This window comes from Mixophyes fleayi, chromosome 3 (genome assembly GCF_038048845.1).
Source record: "Mixophyes fleayi isolate aMixFle1 chromosome 3, aMixFle1.hap1, whole genome shotgun sequence".
In the NCBI taxonomy this organism is placed as follows: domain Eukaryota; kingdom Metazoa; phylum Chordata; class Amphibia; order Anura; family Limnodynastidae; genus Mixophyes; species Mixophyes fleayi.
In genome coordinates, this window is record NC_134404.1 from 2,130,034 (window position 1) to 2,149,004 (window position 18,971).

The window sequence follows — 18,971 nt, forward strand, 5'->3', positions numbered from 1 at the left end:
CCTAGCTGGCACCACAAAGTCTGACATCTTACATCCAATATGTAACATCAGAATGTAATATATTCTCTAAACTTGGATTCAACATAATTTAAACTTACCAAACTTCACATCAATCTGTGATTTCCTAAATTAGGTTCCCAATCTCTCTAAGACACAGAATGAAAGTCTAACGACCCCCTCCTGTGCATTCAGGCTATAAAGATGTGTTGGTCACTCACAGAAGAAAAAGGTCTAATTAGCATGGTGTGGCTGGATGACTTATAAACAATTTATTATATACATTTATTTCAATTAGTGGTGCAGAGCGCTGATCTAAATAATTGCAAATGTACTGATTTTTGTTTTATGTTTGAGTAAATGTATTTTTGTAAGAAAGGAAGAAAGGAAATCCCAGGCTAATCACCAACCCACAATAAAGAGGCGCTGCAGCAGCTATACCAGCTACCCAGAAGTAAGCGGTTCTAGGTGCCATGAAGGAGCCTAATGATGGCCCCCCTATTCTCCTACAACTATTGCGCAGTTGGCATTTGCAGTCGGTGACTGTCTGGGGGGAGGTGGCACCAGTAGAGGTGTCAGTAACAGTCAGCTACTGACGGTGAGAAAGAGACCCAGATAAACTGTGCAGGAAGAACATCCCTCTGTTCCTCTTTTCCCCAACAGACTGTGTGGCAAAGTAACTATGTGTAATTATATTATAATTTGCTGCATTACACTCCCAGGTACGGAGCCGGCAGCCGTCTCTTTAGAGACTCCTGAGATTTAAACTCTGGTGACTGCTCTCGTTCCTGAAAGACATTTGCCCTTTGCCCTTTGCCCGGGAACACGTCGGCCCCCTCTCACTCCATTCCTGTTCCCTTCCAACAGCTGAATGGATACGACCGTCCTGTGAGCGTTATTCATGCTGATTAAAGGAAACTGTGTTGTTATATTATAGAATTATAACAGGACTCCGGGCTGCACAAATGTTATATTCAGATAAATCTCTTTATGTTATTTACACCTGAAGTATTTCCTAACATATTACATCAGGTGCCTGAGACATTAGTTAGATCTATCTGCCTGCACTGCAAGTATAGAGAAAGAATGATACCAAATTAAGGGTCGAAAATGCAGCAATTCTCATTTGTATCCAATAAAACATTAATAACAGAAAACATTCAGTAACCAAATACAGAAACACTTAAATAACCAGGGGCCTGATTCTGATTCATTAAGGATCTTAAAGGAAGAGGATTCTTATTTCAGTCTCCTGGACAAAACCATGTTACAATGAAGGGGTGCAAATTAGTTTTCTGTTTTGCACATAAGTTAAATACTGACTGTTTTTTCATGTAGAACACAAATACTTGATAGCTTATTTGTACACTGAAATTTAAAGTTGATATTTGTGTGTTACATGAAAAAAAAGTCAGTATGCAAAACAGAAAACTCATTTGCACCCCCTTCATTGTAACATGGTTTTGTCCAGGAGACTGAAATAAGAATCCTCTTCATTTAAGATCCTTAATGAATCAGGCCCCAGATGACAAGAAATTAGGAGTCTTGTAAAGCAGATGAGATACCCTGAATATAGAAATGAACGGAAGGGGGGAAGGGAAGCTGCGCCCTCTAGTGGTCAGATGTTGGAGTGACATGGACCCTGTATACTGGGCACAGAACTTGTTTTTCCATTATGTAGGGACAATGACCTTCCGCGTCATCAGATTTCTCCCTGACGTTGGGAGTCTGACCCTAATCCAGGTTAGGGAGCAAATAAACAGCTGCTGTGAGGATTAAAACATATGTATATGTCAATTTTGACTAGAGATGGGCGGGTCCGGTTCTCCGAGAACCGAACCCACCCGAACTTTGGGTATCCGAGTACCGAGCTGAGCAGCTCGGTACTCTCCCGCCAATTCCGAATCCAAATCGAGGCCGAACGTCATTGTGACGTCGTCGGATCTCGGGACTCGGTTCTCGCGATACTTCAACTTTATAAATACACGCCTCCACAGCAATCCATCGCCATTTGACAGAGGGAGAGAGCAGGGTGTAGTCATAGGCTAATTAGAGCAGGGACAGAGAAAGAATACAATATTGTTCTTGCAATTGCTCTAACCAAAATCGCTAGTGCAGAGAGGAGGATAGAGGTTTATTATTTTTTCTTCATATTTGGCACTCCCCAGCGCTTTTGGGTTGTCCCCCATAATTGTGCATTAATATTTCTGGCTGTCAAAAGTCATATCTGTCAGCAGTATCTACTCAATAAATGTTAGCACTCCTCAGTGTTTTTGGGGTGTCCTCTCTAATTGTGCATTAATATTTCTGGCTGTCAAAAGTCATATCTGTCAGCAGTATCTACTCAATAATTTTAAGCACTCCTCAGTGTTTTTGGGGTGTCCTCTCTAATTGTGCATTAATATTTCTGGCTGTCAAAAGTCATATCTGTCAGCAGTATCTACTCAATAATTTTAAGCACTCCTCAGTGTTTTTGGGGTGTCCTCTCTAATTGTGCATTAATATTTCTGGCTGTCAAAAGTCATATCTGTCAGCAGTATCTACTCAATAATTTTAAGCACTCCTCAGTGTTTTTGGGGTGTCCTCTCTAATTGTGCATTAATATTTCTGGCTGTCAAAAGTCATATCTGTCAGCAGTATCTACTCAATAATTTTAAGCACTCCTCAGTGTTTTTGGGGTGTCCTCTCTAATTGTGCATTAATATTTCTGGCTGTCAAAAGTCATATCTGTCAGCAGTATCTACTCAATAATTTTAAGCACTCCTCAGTGTTTTTGGGGTGTCCTCTCTAATTGTGCATTAATATTTCTGGCTGTCAAAAGTCATATCTGTCAGCAGTATCTACTCAATAAATTTTAGCACTCCTCAGTGTTTTTGGGGTGTCCTCCCTAATTGTGCATTAATATTTCTGGCTGTCAAAAGTCATATCTGTCAGCAGTATCTACTCAATAAATGTTAGCACTCCTCAGTGTTTTTGGGGTGTCCTCTCTAATTGTGCATTAATATTTCTGGCTGTCAAAAGTCATATCTGTCAGCAGTATCTACTCAATAATTTTAAGCACTCCTCAGTGTTTTTGGGGTGTCCTCTCTAATTGTGCATTAATATTTCTGGCTGTCAAAAGTCATATCTGTCAGCAGTATCTACTCAATAAATGTTAGCACTCCTCAGTGTTTTTGGGGTGTCCTCTCTAATTGTGCATTAATATTTCTGGCTGTCAAAAGTCATATCTGTCAGCAGTATCTACTCAATAATTTTAAGCACTCCTCAGTGTTTTTGGGGTGTCCTCTCTAATTGTGCATTAATATTTCTGGCTGTCAAAAGTCATATCTGTCAGCAGTATCTACTCAATAATTTTAAGCACTCCTCAGTGTTTTTGGGGTGTCCTCTCTAATTGTGCATTAATATTTCTGGCTGTCAAAAGTCATATCTGTCAGCAGTATCTACTCAATAATTTTAAGCACTCCTCAGTGTTTTTGGGGTGTCCTCTCTAATTGTGCATTAATATTTCTGGCTGTCAAAAGTCATATCTGTCAGCAGTATCTACTCAATAAATTTTAGCACTCCTCAGTGTTTTTGGGGTGTCCTCCCTAATTGTGCATTAATATTTCTGGCTGTCAAAAGTCATATCTGTCAGCAGTATCTACTCAATAAATGTTAGCACTCCTCAGTGTTTTTGGGGTGTCCTCTCTAATTGTGCATTAATATTTCTGGCTGTCAAAAGTCATATCTGTCAGCAGTATCTACTCAATAATTTTAAGCACTCCTCAGTGTTTTTGGGGTGTCCTCTCTAATTGTGCATTAATATTTCTGGCTGTCAAAAGTCATATCTGTCAGCAGTATCTACTCAATAAATGTTAGCACTCCTCAGTGTTTTTGGGGTGTCCTCTCTAATTGTGCATTAATATTTCTGGCTGTCAAAAGTCATATCTGTCAGCAGTATCTACTCAATAATTTTAAGCACTCCTCAGTGTTTTTGGGGTGTCCTCTCTAATTGTGCATTAATATTTCTGGCTGTCAAAAGTCATATCTGTCAGCAGTATCTACGCAATGGATTCAAAGCAGTCCACATATGATCTAAATGAGCAACCAGGTTCTGTCACCAGTCCTGATGTTAGTGTTCCCAGTACGTCATCTGGCCAAGGCGATGTCAAACAACAGAGTGTTTTCAAATTAGTGCAAAAAACAAAAACCAAAAAAAAATTTACTGTATTGAAGCGAAAAAGCAGTGTAACTGAGCAAAAGTTAAGTGACGATAAAAAAAAAATTGCAAGCATGCCATTCTACACACGCAGTGGCAAAGAGAGAATGAGGCCTTCACCTTTGGCTATTAGTGGCAGATCCCAAAAAGTTACCCAGCCTACAATTGGTGCACAACTACTGTTACGCGTCAAAGCCGAGCTGCAAGATAACAGTGAGGCATTACAGGAGAATATTTGCTCTGATTCACAAATGACAACAATCCCTGTGGAGAGTCCATCCAACAGTGGGATGTCTAATCGTGACCATTCTGTTAGTCTACCCATAAAGAAGGGCCCTTTCAGCAGTTCTGCTGATATGTGCCTGAACAGCCCGAGTGTAGCCGGTGATACACCAAGTGAGGATGACACTTTGTCTTTAGAAGAGGATGTGGGGGAGATTTGGGTATCCGACGATGAGGATGCGGTTGATTGTGTAAGTCCTGCAGCAGTGTGGCACCAGTGGGAGCAGTTCTGGCATGTGAGGTTCTGGCACCAATATGCACTTTCCAAACACAAGCAGGGATGACGCAGGGGGCAGACCACAACAGTTTGACATCTGGGCTGGTTTGAAGGATTTGTCAAAAAAATGTGTGACCTTGACCATAATTCCAACCAATCCTACTATTAACATGCAAAGGATGGTGGAGGGCCTATCAGGGATTAAACTGTATTTTTCATAATTTTCACTAATAATGTTTGGGTGTAATATACACCCAAAGACGAGTGCTCAATTGCTAAGAGTCATTGATGGAGAGGAAGACAAGCAGGCTTGTCTGTAGAATTTGCAGGCAAATTGTGCTGCGTTATATAGGTAACACCCAAAGAGAAGAGCTCCATTGCTCCATTGCTAATTGTAATTGCTGAAATAGAAATAATAGGGCTGACAGTCTTGGTCTAAATCTGCAGTTACATTTTATTGTACCATAGCTCACTGCGAAACTGGAGAGGTGGCAGGGTTTAGTGATAATCTTCCTCCAACAATACTAATTCATCCCAATATCCCAATATCATAGAAGTCTGTGTAGTATGATGTAATTGCTGATAATGGCCTTCCAAAGGGAATGACTAGTTGATTTTAGGGCAGAGCTGTCACGGTTTTTGGGCAATTCTTTTACAGCACAGCAAATATCAAAATGTTTAGCGGACTCATCTGCATCACCACTGGGTGTCTTGGGAAAGCAATTTCTTTTACTACAAGCAGTTGCCAGAGAAACTGAAGGAGAAGACGTCCCAACAAGATGTTGATAAGTCTGGGATCCTTGCAAAGAAAATTAAGTATTTCATCTACAATTAAAATATAGTTAGCACATTTACTTTGTTTTATTGCACACTATAATTTTATGTAGCACCTTTTCAAAATCTATTATTAAGGCAATCACTTGACTCAAGCTAACCGTGTCTGCACTTTCTTCACAGGTAACTACTTCGCTGGACTAAAGTATATTCCCCTCAAATGCTAATCTTCTTGCAGCTGCTGTATTCTCCTACATGCTGTTGCAGAAACCACAAATTGACCCTAAATGTTTATGGACACAAACAGCATCTCCTGCATGTCATTTTTCAAAAGTTCTGTAACACCAAGTTGATAGTGTGTGCAAAACAGGAAATGTGATGGAATTCAGCCCCGCTGTAATGCTGGACCAATATTGGGGTCGTAATCAGAAATGACATATCCTCAGGAGACTCCAAGCAGGATTAGCCATCTTTCAATGACATCCCTTAGTTTTTGGAACAGTTTGTCAGCTGTATGCCTCTTAGTGAAGCTGCTGATACACAGAGTAGCCTACTTCTCAAAAATGTGATGTACCTGGGTACATGCTGCTGCTGTCCATGCTGGGGAAGGCGAATGACCAACCCAGTGGGCTTTCACAATCATATAATATTTTGTTTGCCCAGTTACGCTTGTACACATATCTGTGGTTAAGTGTACAGTGGGTAGAATACCATTTTGTCACCCAATAATGACATTTTTAGTAAACTTTCGGTACAGGAGAGAATTAGCTTTTCTAGTAAAATGGTATAGTGATGACATTTGCTAACAGGGACATAACACCTCAATTAAATGTCTTAAACCAACTGTATTAATAGTGAACATTGGACGCAGATCTAACACTAGCATAGTACCCAGGGCGTCTGTGATCCGCTTTGCGACTGGGTGACAGGTTTCATTCTTGCTTCCTCTTGCAGAGGATTGTTTAACTGCCAATTGTTGGGGGGGAAGACTGCAGGTGCTGGGATGTAGATGAGAGAAGGGAGGTAGATTATGCTGGAATGCTTGTTGTTATTTTTTTTTTAACCGAAGTTTCTGATTTTCCCAACAGTTTTCCAATAACTCGCTGAAAAATGACGAAACATGGATGAGGATCCCAGATGGTTAAGGTCCCTACCTCTACTGAGTGTGGCTTTCAAAATGCTACAAATGGATAGACAACTCTTGCCAGGATTCGTGTAAAAATAATTCCACACTTAAGAGTGGATTTTTGGTCTTATGCCCAGGCATGACAATGGCCTTTTTGTTATCACTGGCAAGAACTGCAGCAATTTTTCTTTTCAAGTGTATGAAAATCATATTGTGACATAGGAGGTGTTCAAAATTGAATAAAAAATGACTGGAAATTAGTGTTACTGAGGTTAATAATAATGTAGCTACAAAATAATACCTAAATTATGTTATTTTAGCACCAATAAATGTAATTTTTATAACAAATTGCAAAACAAAACCAAACAAAACCAAAACCAAAACCAAAACACGCAATGGCGGTTTTGCAAAACCAAAACCAAAACCAAAACACAACGGTAATCCAGATCCAAAACCGAATCCAAAACCAAAACACGGGGGTCAGTGACCATCTCTAATTTTGACCAACAAAGAGACTTCATGATAAAAATAACAAAAAACAAGGAAATAGAAAACAGCCAGTTACTGATGACTGTCCCTAGAGGAGATTATACATCAAAAATATCAAAATAAATGGGAGAAATACGGGGAACTCATTTACAGGGATATTTCTATGGATTCACTAATTACTTCAAAATAATAATTGAAAAATGTGTTTTTATCTCTTCTATAAGACTAAATAATAAGACTTCCTGCAGAAGTCATGCAATGATGAATGTTCCAAAGTCCAGACTCCACCATCCTGGCTTCAATAAACTCAGGGGAACCCACAGATGAAAGAGAGGAGACCCCTCTGTCAAATAATACACGGTGGCTCAGTGGTTAGCACTTCTGCCTCACAGCACTGGGGTGAGTTCAATTCCCGACCATGGCTTTATCTGTGAGGAGTTTGTATGTTCTCCCCGTGTTTGAGTGGGTTTCCTCCGGGTGCTCCGGTTTATTCCTACACTCCAAAAACATACTGGTAGGTTAATTGGCTGCTATCAAAATTGACCCTAGTCTCTCTCTCTCTCTGTCTGTATGTGTCTGTATGTGTGTGTGTTTTAGGGAATTTAGACTGTAAGCTCCAATGGGGCAGGGACTGATGTGAATGAGATCTCTGTACAGCGCTGCGGAATCAGTGGCGCTATATAAATAAATGATGATAATAATGCGGCTTAGAAGTTATTGTTTGATGATTACCGAACAATAACACCCTACACTCAGAAAGAGTTAATTCAGTCCATTGAAGAGGGTGATAATGCCCAGACCTCCTCCATCCTGACTTCAGTAAACTGTATTTGATGAGGTAGATTGTCTAGTTTTCAAAATTTTAGTCTCGTTAGACCCATAGTGTTCCTGCACATTTGACGCATTTTATTAAAGTCAGTGCAAACTAGCAAAAAATTCCTATTATTAAGTGCAGATTTATGAAAACCTGTGAGTAGAATTCTGCTTTTTGTGACGTTAGAAAGGTGGAGCAAGAACCATAAAGTAAGTCAGTAATGTTTAGATAAAACACACGTTTTCTTTTACTTTCTTACAATGTCAATGCAAAACTCTTTTTTTGACATCTTAGGTAGATTGTTTTCTCCGTGTCCGGAGGTTTAAGCAAACTAATGGTATTACAAGGTCTTCTGAAACAACAAGCTATAATGTGTGTGGGTATTACATAAACAAATGGCTGATATTGATGTTGGAATGAGTTCAACACAAAAAGGGCTAAAATGGACTCAGCAGTGAAGGGGTTAAATCATATTAAGGCTTCTGTTTGTTAGAGTGTCAGAGTTATATTATACAGTCTGGCTGCCCTTTGGCTCTCAGAGCACCTGAATTTGTCTGTGTTATTCACTGCCACCCAGTGGCCTCTTGAGATATTGCAACCTATCAGCAAAATAGTTTTCCTATTACTGCTTGTATAGGTGGTCAATGCTGCCATCTAGTGGACACTTAAGATACTGTAAAAAGCCGGTAATATTTTTTTTTTTTTTTTTTCTCCCCAAATCCTGCTGGTACAAGTGGCAATTGTCATATCTTAGTACCCTTTGGGAGGAGGGGTGCCCTGGGGTGCCACAACTTACAATTTAAGCTGCACAACATCTCTCTCCTACTCATCAGCCTCCACCATGACTCTGTGGCCGGCTGATAGATAATTGATCATTATGCCTGGACTATAACCTAACCCTATATCTATACAAGCAGCTCATCATCATCAGTTATTTATATAGCGTCACTAATTCCGCAACGCTGTACCGAGAGTCCTCCGGACACTGTTGTTTTCCCCAGGGACCTCTTTTACCTTGATACCTTGGTACTTAAAGCCTTCCAGTCTCCCACTTAACTACCTACCTCATCCTCTGCCTCTCCCCCTTCTTTCCCCTTCCCTGCCGCCGTCCCTCTACTCTATCTCTCTCCCCTGTTTCTCCGTCTGTCCACCCCTCCCCTTAGATTGTACGCTCCTCTGAGCAGGGCCATCGCTCCTCCTGTTTCCACCACTTCTAACTCTGCTCTCCAGCTACTTTGCCCTCCTCCTCGAGGGCCCTCCTCCCCCCTCTGGGGGTCTCCCTGTCTTCTGCGCCCTCCTTCTGGGCCCCGTCATATGCGGATACTCCCCCCGCCCTCACTAGCTGTGCATTGAGCTTACTGAGTTACTGTGCTTTATGTTTACTGTACTGTGCTGTCTCACCTTGTATTGTAATTGTCCCTGTACGGCGCCACGGACACCCTGTGGCGCCCTATAAATAAAAATTAATAATAAAATAATAATAATACTTACCCTGCCATGAAGCTTCTCTGGAGATTCAGTTTGTTCCTTCACCCCATGCCACAATGCCACCCAAGAAAGTAAAATCCACCAAGTCACCTGTCACACATCGCACCAGTTAACCTCTCATTGTGGCTGCTCTGAACTGAGCATGCGCTCACCTGGTCTGTTCAAAACTCTCCGCATTCACTTGATTGACTAAGTGTCTGTCAGCCTATCTAATTAAAGCACCTCCCTCCCTACTAAGATGCCAGATCTTCAGGTCTCCTTACCTGATAGGACGTCTTCTCCTCTGGCTCTATTTTGTTGCTTCCAACTCATTGTACTCTGATTTCAGCAATTACACTGCAGACTATTGCTCTCCTGTGTATACCTGTATCACGTCCGCAGTCAAGTCACTGCCACTACTCTGCAGATCGTTGCGCATCTCCTCTGATCCTGCTCCAGGGCTTCTAGCTCATCAGGACCCTGGTGCAATCAGCATCCTGCAGATTATTGCTCTCTTCTATAATCCTGAACTTCCATTTACCTGTTGGACCCGCCTACAGCACTCTGACATATCCTTACTGCAACCATTATCTCCTGATCTTCCATCTAGTCTCTCTCATCGTCCCCTAGAGGACAGCAACCTGTTGTTAGAGAGCTGCTAAGCCCATATTCCCTTGCTGGGATCCCTGGTGAAAACCTCTCTTTCGTAAAACTCCACACCTCTCTGGGGGTAGTATCCACCTGAGCAGACTTCAAGGCCCTTTCTAGCTCTGATTTCATGACAGTAGGATCTGGCCAAAAAGGGATGGACCACCGAACGTGAACCCTCCACCAAGGATATGTTACAACATCTTGTTGGCCGAAAGGAACAGCAGAATGCCACTCAGCTTCAGCTTCTCTAGAGTCTGCAATCCCTAGCTGCTCGCTTGCACTCTCTACAAGCTGCCCTGCCGGCTTACCAGCCTTCCCCTGCCTCTGAACCGTCTACTTCCGCTATGGCAGCTACATCTACTTCTATATGATTACCATCGCCCCAAAAGTTTGATGGTGATCCTCGCTCCTATCAGGGATTTTTGAATCAATATTCGATTCAATTTGAGCTCCTCCCGCAGAATTTCCCCACGGATGGTTCCAAAGTTGCCTATATTGTTTAATTTCTTTCCAGCCAGACTTTAGTGTGGGCCTCCCCATGATGGGAGAGAAATGACCCTATCCTTTGAGATTATGCAGACTTTATCTCAGCCTTCCGGAAATTTTTCGATTAGCGGGTCGTGTTTCCTCAGCCGCTTCCAGTATACTCAGACTCCGCCAAGGTTCTCGTACCCTCACCCAGTAAGTGATTCAGTTCCGTACTCTTTCCTCACAATTATGGTGGAATATTGAAGCTCTTGTCGCTGCCTTCTGGCAAATTCTTGCTGACCGAACAAAAGATATATTGACCTCTCAGAAATTGCATACGACTCTTGAAGCTCTAATCTCCCTCTGTCATCAGGTGGACATCCGTTATCGGGAAATGGCCTCAGAGGAAGAATTGCCTTGTGGCTCCTCCTTGAAGTTTTATGCCACAAGACCTCCCCAGAGAAACTATTCCATCCATGTGCCTTCTTTTCACTCAAATTTCTGCCGGCAGAGAAAAACTATTCCATCAGTGATAAGGAACTCCTGGCTATGAAATTGGAGCTTGTAGAATGGAGATACCTCCTGGAGGGGGCACGTTTTCTGGTCACTATTTTTACTGATCACAAAAATTTGTTATATCTTTAGTTGGCCCAGTGTTTGAATGCATGACAAGCTTCTTGGTCTCTCTTTTTCTCCCTCTTTAATATGCATGTCCCCTTTCAACCCGGGTCGAAGAACAAGACGACCAATGCCCTCTTACGGGCATTCTCCAGTGACTCCGAGTTGGCAGATTCCACTAACTGTCCTATCTTGTGTCCAAAATTTTTGCATGCTACTTCTGTGTCTCCTGTTCCTTCACCACCACCGGGAAAAAGCTTGGTTCCTCCTAACATACGTAAGAGACTTTTGCGCTGGTACCACTTTTCCTGATTTTTTGGGGCATGTAGGCTCCCTCAAGGTCATCAAACGTATTTCCCAGAAATATTGGTGGTCTACCCTAAACTCTAATATCAAAAATTTATAGCAGTGTCACGGGCACTAGGAGTCTTTGCCCAGGATATCACCAGATGATGTTCTTACCAGAGTAATATAGCTGGTACTATGGTCCTCTGGTAGCAGGGTGACAACGGAACAGGTGAATCAGCAGATGGTGAGAGAATGCTCAAGGAAAGTCTATGACTAGTAGTAACTGGTAATGACTTAGATGTATGAACACGAGGAACCAGATGGACAAGTAAACATGAGGAGAGTCAGTGGTCTGCGTCCAGCAAGTTGTACCACTGCTATAGTGAGGAGGAATGTCCAGGAGTAGAGAGGAGGTAGTGAAAGTCAGTGGTCTGCGTATAGCAAGTTGTACCACTGTCTATAGTGAAGGAATGGGTTCCAGGTGCGAGTAGGTAACGGGGAAGTCAGTGGTCTGCGTACAGCAAGTTGTACCACTGCTTATGTGAGAGGATACTTGAAACTGGTGCCAAAGGGAAACAGGAGTCAGTGGTCTGCGTTCAGCAAATTGTACTACTGCTATATATATGTGAGGAGGGGCACGAGGAGATGAATGGAATACAGAGGATACACGGGCGGCACACGGAACTTGATCCCACGATGATAACCACAATACAATAATAACTGACAAGCGCTGCTTGAAGTATGCAAAGTCACTATAGAGATTCAGGTAATAGGAAACAAAGTCAATAGTAACAATAGCTTCAGTAGATGGAAGACTCCGGAGATGAACACAACACAGTCCAGACGGATATGCAACACAATAGCAAAGTCAATGGAAAGTATGCATACCGCGGTTCAGGAGAGCAGGCTGTCAAGGAGAAGTGCAGGGATACCTGAACGGCTGAACGCCGGCAGGAGGAGAGACCACTGGAGGATGGAAGCGGTAATCAGGTTGGTGCAGCGCACGAAAGGTAACCGGTAATCAAAGGAGCAATACTCAGGAAGCAGTAGTAAGTGAAACTGGAAACATGAAGAACACGGGAGAGTTGAGGCTGTCTGGTATCCGGCAGTAGTAGCGGAGGCAGCGGAGGGGAGACACGCTGAACACAGGAGAGTAGAGGCGGTCTGGAATCCGGCAGCAGTAGCAGATAGGAATCAGTGGAGAACTGACACGATGAACACAGGAGAGTTGAGACGGTCTGGAACCCGGCAGTAGTAACGGAGGCAGCGTAGAGCAGACACGCTGAACACAGGAGAGTTGAGGCGGTCTGGAATCCGGCAGCAGTAGCAGATAGGAATCAGCTGAGTGCAGACACGAAGAACACAGGAGAGTTGAAGTGGTCTGGAAACCACAATCGTAGTAGACAGGAATCAGCTGGAGCTGAATACATGAGGAAACACAGGAACACCTTCAGAGGCTCATGGGAAATGAGACTCCAAGATCAGGCAACTAGGTAATGATCACAGGTGGTTTAAATAGGGAGGGTTGCCTGATCATCCAATTAATTAAAAGCAACAGGTACTGAAGGTTTCATAAGGGCTGCACATGCGCAGACCCTCAGGATGGCGGACGGCCATGGTTCCTGAACACAGGAGAAATGGCACTCACAGTACGGTGAGTGACAGTACCCCCCTTTTTAAAGGTGGGCATAGAACACATGGAACCGGGTTTGTCCGGAAACTTGGAATAAAACTTCTTAAGAAGAGCTGGAGCGTTGAGATCTTCTGCTTTAATCCATGAACGCTCTTCAGGACCAAAGCCCTTCCAATGAACGAGGAAACGAAGAACTCCTCGCAAAATTTTTGCATCTAATATGTGAGTAATCTCAAAGTCCTCCTCTTGATGAGCTTGAACTGGCCGAGGTGCTGAAGGAGGGACCGAGAAACGGTTGATGATAAGAGGTTTGAGCAAAGACACATGGAAGGCATTGGAAATACGAAGGTTCTTAGGTAGTAGAAGTTTGAAACAAACTGGATTTATCACTTGAATGATCCTATACGGACCAATAAAACGAGGAGCGAACTTCATAGATGGGACCTTCAAACGAATATTTTTGGTTGATAACCACACACGATCTCCGATTTTAAGTGGTGGAATAGCCCGTCTCTTTTTATCTGCAAAAGACTTATATCTGGCAGATGTCTTCTTTAAACAGGTTTTGACCTGAGACCAAATATTTTTGAAGGTCTGACAAACAGTCTCTACAGCAGGAACTTGGGTGGGTGGGAGCCCAGGAAATTCCGGAAAAGACGGATGGTGACCGTAAACCACAAAGAATGGAGTTTTAGAAGATGATTCATGATACATGTTGTTATGAGCGAATTCAGCCCATGGAAGCAAATCTACCCAGTTGTCTTGGTTGGCTGAAGAGAACATCCTTATAAAAGTCTCAAGATCTTGATTGACCCTTTCGGTTTGTCCGTTTGATTGAGGATGGTAGGCGGATGAGAGTGATAATCGGATACCCAAGGTCTTACAAAGGGCCCGCCAGAATCTGGAAACGAATTGCACTCCTCTATCTGAAACAATCTCGGAAGGACATCCATGAATACGGAAGATTTCTTTGATGAAATAATCAGTCAGAGTAGATGAAGAAGGTAAACCGGTCAAAGGTACGAAATGTGCCATCTTCGAAAATCTATCCACCACTACCCAAATAGTATTGCACTTTTTACTAGGAGGAAGATCAGTAACAAAGTCCATACTAATATGGGTCCACGGCTTGGAAGGAATGGGTAGTGGTTGAAGCAAACCCGCTGGAGTTCTGCGGGGAGTCTTAAACTGGGAACACAATTCACAAGCAGCCACAAAATCTTTTGACATCTCTCCTCATAGAAGGCCACCAGTAACTTCGAGAAAGAATTTCAAAAGTCTTGCGTTCACCAGAATGTCCAGAAAAACGAGAAGAGTGAAACCACAAAAGGATTTTCTTCCTAAGAGCAGGAGGCACGAGGGTTCTCCCAAATGGTAGCACCTTAGTGGAAGAAGCAGCCAGAGAAACACATTTGGGGTCTAATATAGAGTGGTTAGGACCATCTTCAACGTCTGAGGACATCACAAAAGCTCGAGATAGGGCGTCTGCTTTTTTATTTTTTGCAGCTGGTTTGAAGGTTATGATTAGTTCAAAACGAGAAAAGAAAAGAGACCATCTTGCTTGACGAGGATTCAAACATTGAGCAGACTGTAAATATGACAAATTTTTATGATCAGTAAAAATTGTCACAGGATGACGAGCTCCTTCCAACAAATATCTCCATTCCTCTAATGCTACTTTTATAGCCAGCAACTCCTTGTCCCCGATGGTATAATTCTTCTCTGCAGGCAGAAGGCCCTGAGAGTAAAAGGAACAAGGATGGAATTTTTAATGCTCCGATCTTTGGGAGAGAATGGCTCCTAAGCCAACATTAGAGGCATCTACTTCTAGGAAGAAGGGAAGCGTCACATCAGACTGTCGAAGAACAGGAGCGGAGGAGAAGGATTCTTTGAGAAACTGGAAAGCTTGAAGAGCCTCAGAGGACCATTGTTTAGTATTGGCCCCTTTACGAGTTAGGGCCACAATAGGAGATGCAATCGAGGAAAAATCTTGAATGAAGCGTCTATAGTAATTGGCAAAACCTAAAAAATGCTGAATTGCACGAAGAGTAGTTGGCTGAAGCCAATGTAATACAGCATTCACCTTTTCTGGATCCCTCTGAAGACCAACTCCGGAGACAATATATCCCAGAAATGTAATCTGGGGCAACTCGAATGAACACTTTTCTAACTTGCAGAATAATGAATTTTTCCGGAGTCTGGAAAGGACCTCTGCCACATGTTGATGATAAGAAGGCAGGTCCTGAGAAAAGATTAATATGTCGTCCAGATAGACGACGACACAAACATATAACAAGTCCCGGAAGATCTCATTAATGAAACCCTGGAAAACAGCGGGGGCGTTACATAACCCGAAGGGCATTACTAAATATTCATAATGCCCGTCTCTGGTGTTGAAAGCTGTCTTCCATTCGTCACCGGACCTGATTCGAATTAAATTATAGGCACCACGAAGATCCAACTTGGTAAAGATCCGGGCTCCCTTGATACGATCAAATAACTCAGTAATTAATGGAATGGGATACCGATTTTTGATAGTTATGGCGTTAAGTCCACGGAAATCTATGCAAGGACGTAATGACCCATCCTTCTTTTTTACGAAGAAAAAACCTGCTCCAGCGGGAGAGGTAGAAGGTCGAATAAATCCTCGCTGGAGATTCTCTTTGATGTACTCAGATGTGGCTTGAGTTTCAGGTAACGAAAGTGGATACACACGACCCCTGGGAGGAGTCTTGCCAGGTTGAAGATCAATTGGACAGTCCCACGAACAATGAGGAGGAAGACGTTCAGACTGAAGTTTATCAAATACATCGGCAAAATAAGCATACTGAAGAGGAAGTCCCGGTGAACAAGGTGAAATAGAGGATTGCTCTATCTTGAGAGGAACGACTTGAGAGAGGCAACGATGATGACACTCAGACCCCCAAGACGTAACTTGAGGAGTGTGCCAGTCAATCTGGGAAGAATGACGTTGAAGCCATGGAAGGCCTAATACAATCGGACTGGTAGTAACAGGAAGAATTAAAAATGAAATTTCCTCCTGGTGTAATACACCAATTTGAAGGGTTACTGGAGACGTACTCTGGGTGATGAGACCATTAATAATGCGTGATCCATCGATAGCAGTCACAGTAATTGGTATTTTCAAAGTAATCACTGGTAGGGACCATTGATTCACGAGGGATTTAGAAATAAAATTTCCTGCAGCTCCAGAGTCAATAAGTGCTTGGGACATGAAAGATTTGGTAGCAAAGGACACAGTAACATCAAAAGCACAAACTTTTAATTTCGTAGAACATGGAGAGGACTCCAGGGACCCTAACTTCACCTCTCCAGAACTGGTTAGGGTCTGGCATTTCCCGATTTTTTAGGGCATGAATTGAGCATATGAGTAGAATCAGCACAATAGATACAAAGTATATTTTTTACTCTTCGGTCCCTCTCCTCTGAAGTTAATTTGGAGCGACCTATCTCCATAGGTACTACCGGAGATGAAACTTGACGAACTTGAGGACTTGAGCAAAGAGGTGCTTTATATGAAGTTGTTTTTTCAGACTCTCTTTCACGAAATCTCATGTCTACACGATGGCAAAGAGAAATCAAATCTTCTAGAGAAGTAGGTAATTCTTGAGTAGTCAGTGCATCTTTAATTTTATAAGAAAGCCCCTGCCAGAAGGCGGCAATTAAAGCTTCAGTGTTCCACTGAAGTTCAGAGGCTAATATCCGAAATTGAATGACGTACTGGGCTACAGTACGAGAACCCTGACGTAGACGGAGGATGCTGGATGCAGCGGAAATAACACGACCAGGTTCATCAAATACACTTCGAAACGTGGAAATAAATTTGGCACTATCTTGTAATAATGGATCATTTCTTTCCCACAGAGGGGAAGCCCATGCAAGAGCTTGTCCGGAAAACAAAGAAATGAGATAGGCCACTCTGGAACGATGAGTAGAGAAATTGTGAGGTTGAAGCTCAAAATGAACTGAGCATTGATTTAGAAAACCCCTGCATGTTTTGGGGTCTCCATCATATTTTAAAGGAGTAGGCAGGTGTAGCGTGGAAGCAGTAGACACCTGGGATGGCACTGGGGAAACGGATGAAGGCACAGGAGCATCAACAGTAGCTGTGATATTTTGCGCAGAAGTTCCTTGGGAGGCTAACGCCTGGCAACATTGCAGCAATTGTTGTTGGCGAACATCCTGTTGTTCAATACGGGTAACCAGATACTGCAGCATCTCTTTAGCTGTAGGTTCTGATCCTGGGTCTGTCATGGCCTGATCTTACTGTCACGGGCACTAGGAGTCTTTGCCCAGGATATCACCAGATGATGTTCTTACCAGAGTAATATAGCTGGTACTATGGTCCTCTGGTAGCAACGGAACAGGTGAATCAGCAGATGGTGAGAGAATGCTCAAGGAAAGTCTATGACTAGCAGCAACTGGTAATGACTTAGATGTATGAACACGAGGAACCAGATGGACAAGTAAACGTGAGGAGAGTCAGTGGTCTGCGTACAGCAAGTTGTACCACTGCTATAGTGAGGAGGAATGTCCAGGAGTAGAGAGGAGGTAGTGAAAGTCAGTGGTCTGCGTATAGCAAGTTGTACCACTGTCTATAGTGAAGGAATGGGTTCCAGGTGCAAGTAGGTAACGGGGAAGTCAGTGGTCTGCGTACAGCAAGTTGTACCACTGCTTATGTGAGAGGATACTTGAAACTGGTGCCAAAGGGAAACAGGAGTCAGTGGTCTGCGTTCAGCAAATTGTACTACTGCTATATATATGTGAGGAGGGGCACGAGGAGATGAATGGAATACAGAGGATACACGGGCGGCACACGGAACTTGATCCCACGATGATAACCACAATACAATAATAACTGACAAGCGCTGCTTGAAGTATGCAAAGTTACTAAAGAGATCCAGGTAATAGGAAACAAAGTCAATAGTAACAATAGCTTCAGTAGATGGAAGACTCCGGAGATGAACACAACAAAGTCCAGACGGATATGCAACACAATAGCAAAGTCAATGGAAAGTATGCATACCGCGGTTCAGGAGAGCAGGCTGTCAAGGAGAAGTGCAGGGATACCTGAACGGCTGAACGCCGGCAGGAGGAGAGACCACTGGAGGATGGAAGCGGTAATCAGGTTGGTGCAGCGCACGAAAGGTAACCGGTAATCAAAGGAGCAATACTCAGGAAGCAGTAGTAAGTAAAACTGGAAACATGATGAACACGAGAGAGTTGAGGCTGTCTGGTATCCGGCAGTAGTAGCGGAGGCAGCGGAGGGGAGACACGCTGAACACAGGAGAGTAGAGGCGGTCTGGAATCCGGCAGCAGTAGCAGATAGGAATCAGTGGAGAGCTGACACGATGAACACAGGAGAGTTGAGACGGTCTGGAACCCGGCAGTAGTAACGGAGGCAGCGGAGAGCAGACACGCTGAACACAGGAGAGTAGAGGCGGTCTGGAATCCAGCAGCAGTAGCAGATAGGGATCAGCTGAGTGCAGACACGATGAACACAGGAGAGTTGAAGTGGTCTGGAAACCACAATCGTAGTAGACAGGAATCAGCTGGAGCTGAATACATGAGGAAACACAGGAACACCTTCAGAGGCTCATGGGAAATGAGACTCCAAGATCAGGCAACTAGGTAATGATCACAGGTGGTTTAAATAGGGAGGGTTGCCTGATCATCCAATTAATTAAAAGCAACAGGTACTGAAGGTTTCATAAGGGCTGCACATGCGCAGACCCTCAGGATGGCGGACGGCCATGGTTCCTGAACACAGGAGAAATGGCACTCACAGTCCGGTGAGTGACAAGCAGCTTGCAAAACTTGTGCACAACATAAGACCTCCCGTTAAGCTCCTTCTGGACCTCTGCGACCACTCCCTCTGCCAGCCAGGCAAAGGTCACATATCTCTTTGGATTTCATTGCTGATCTCCC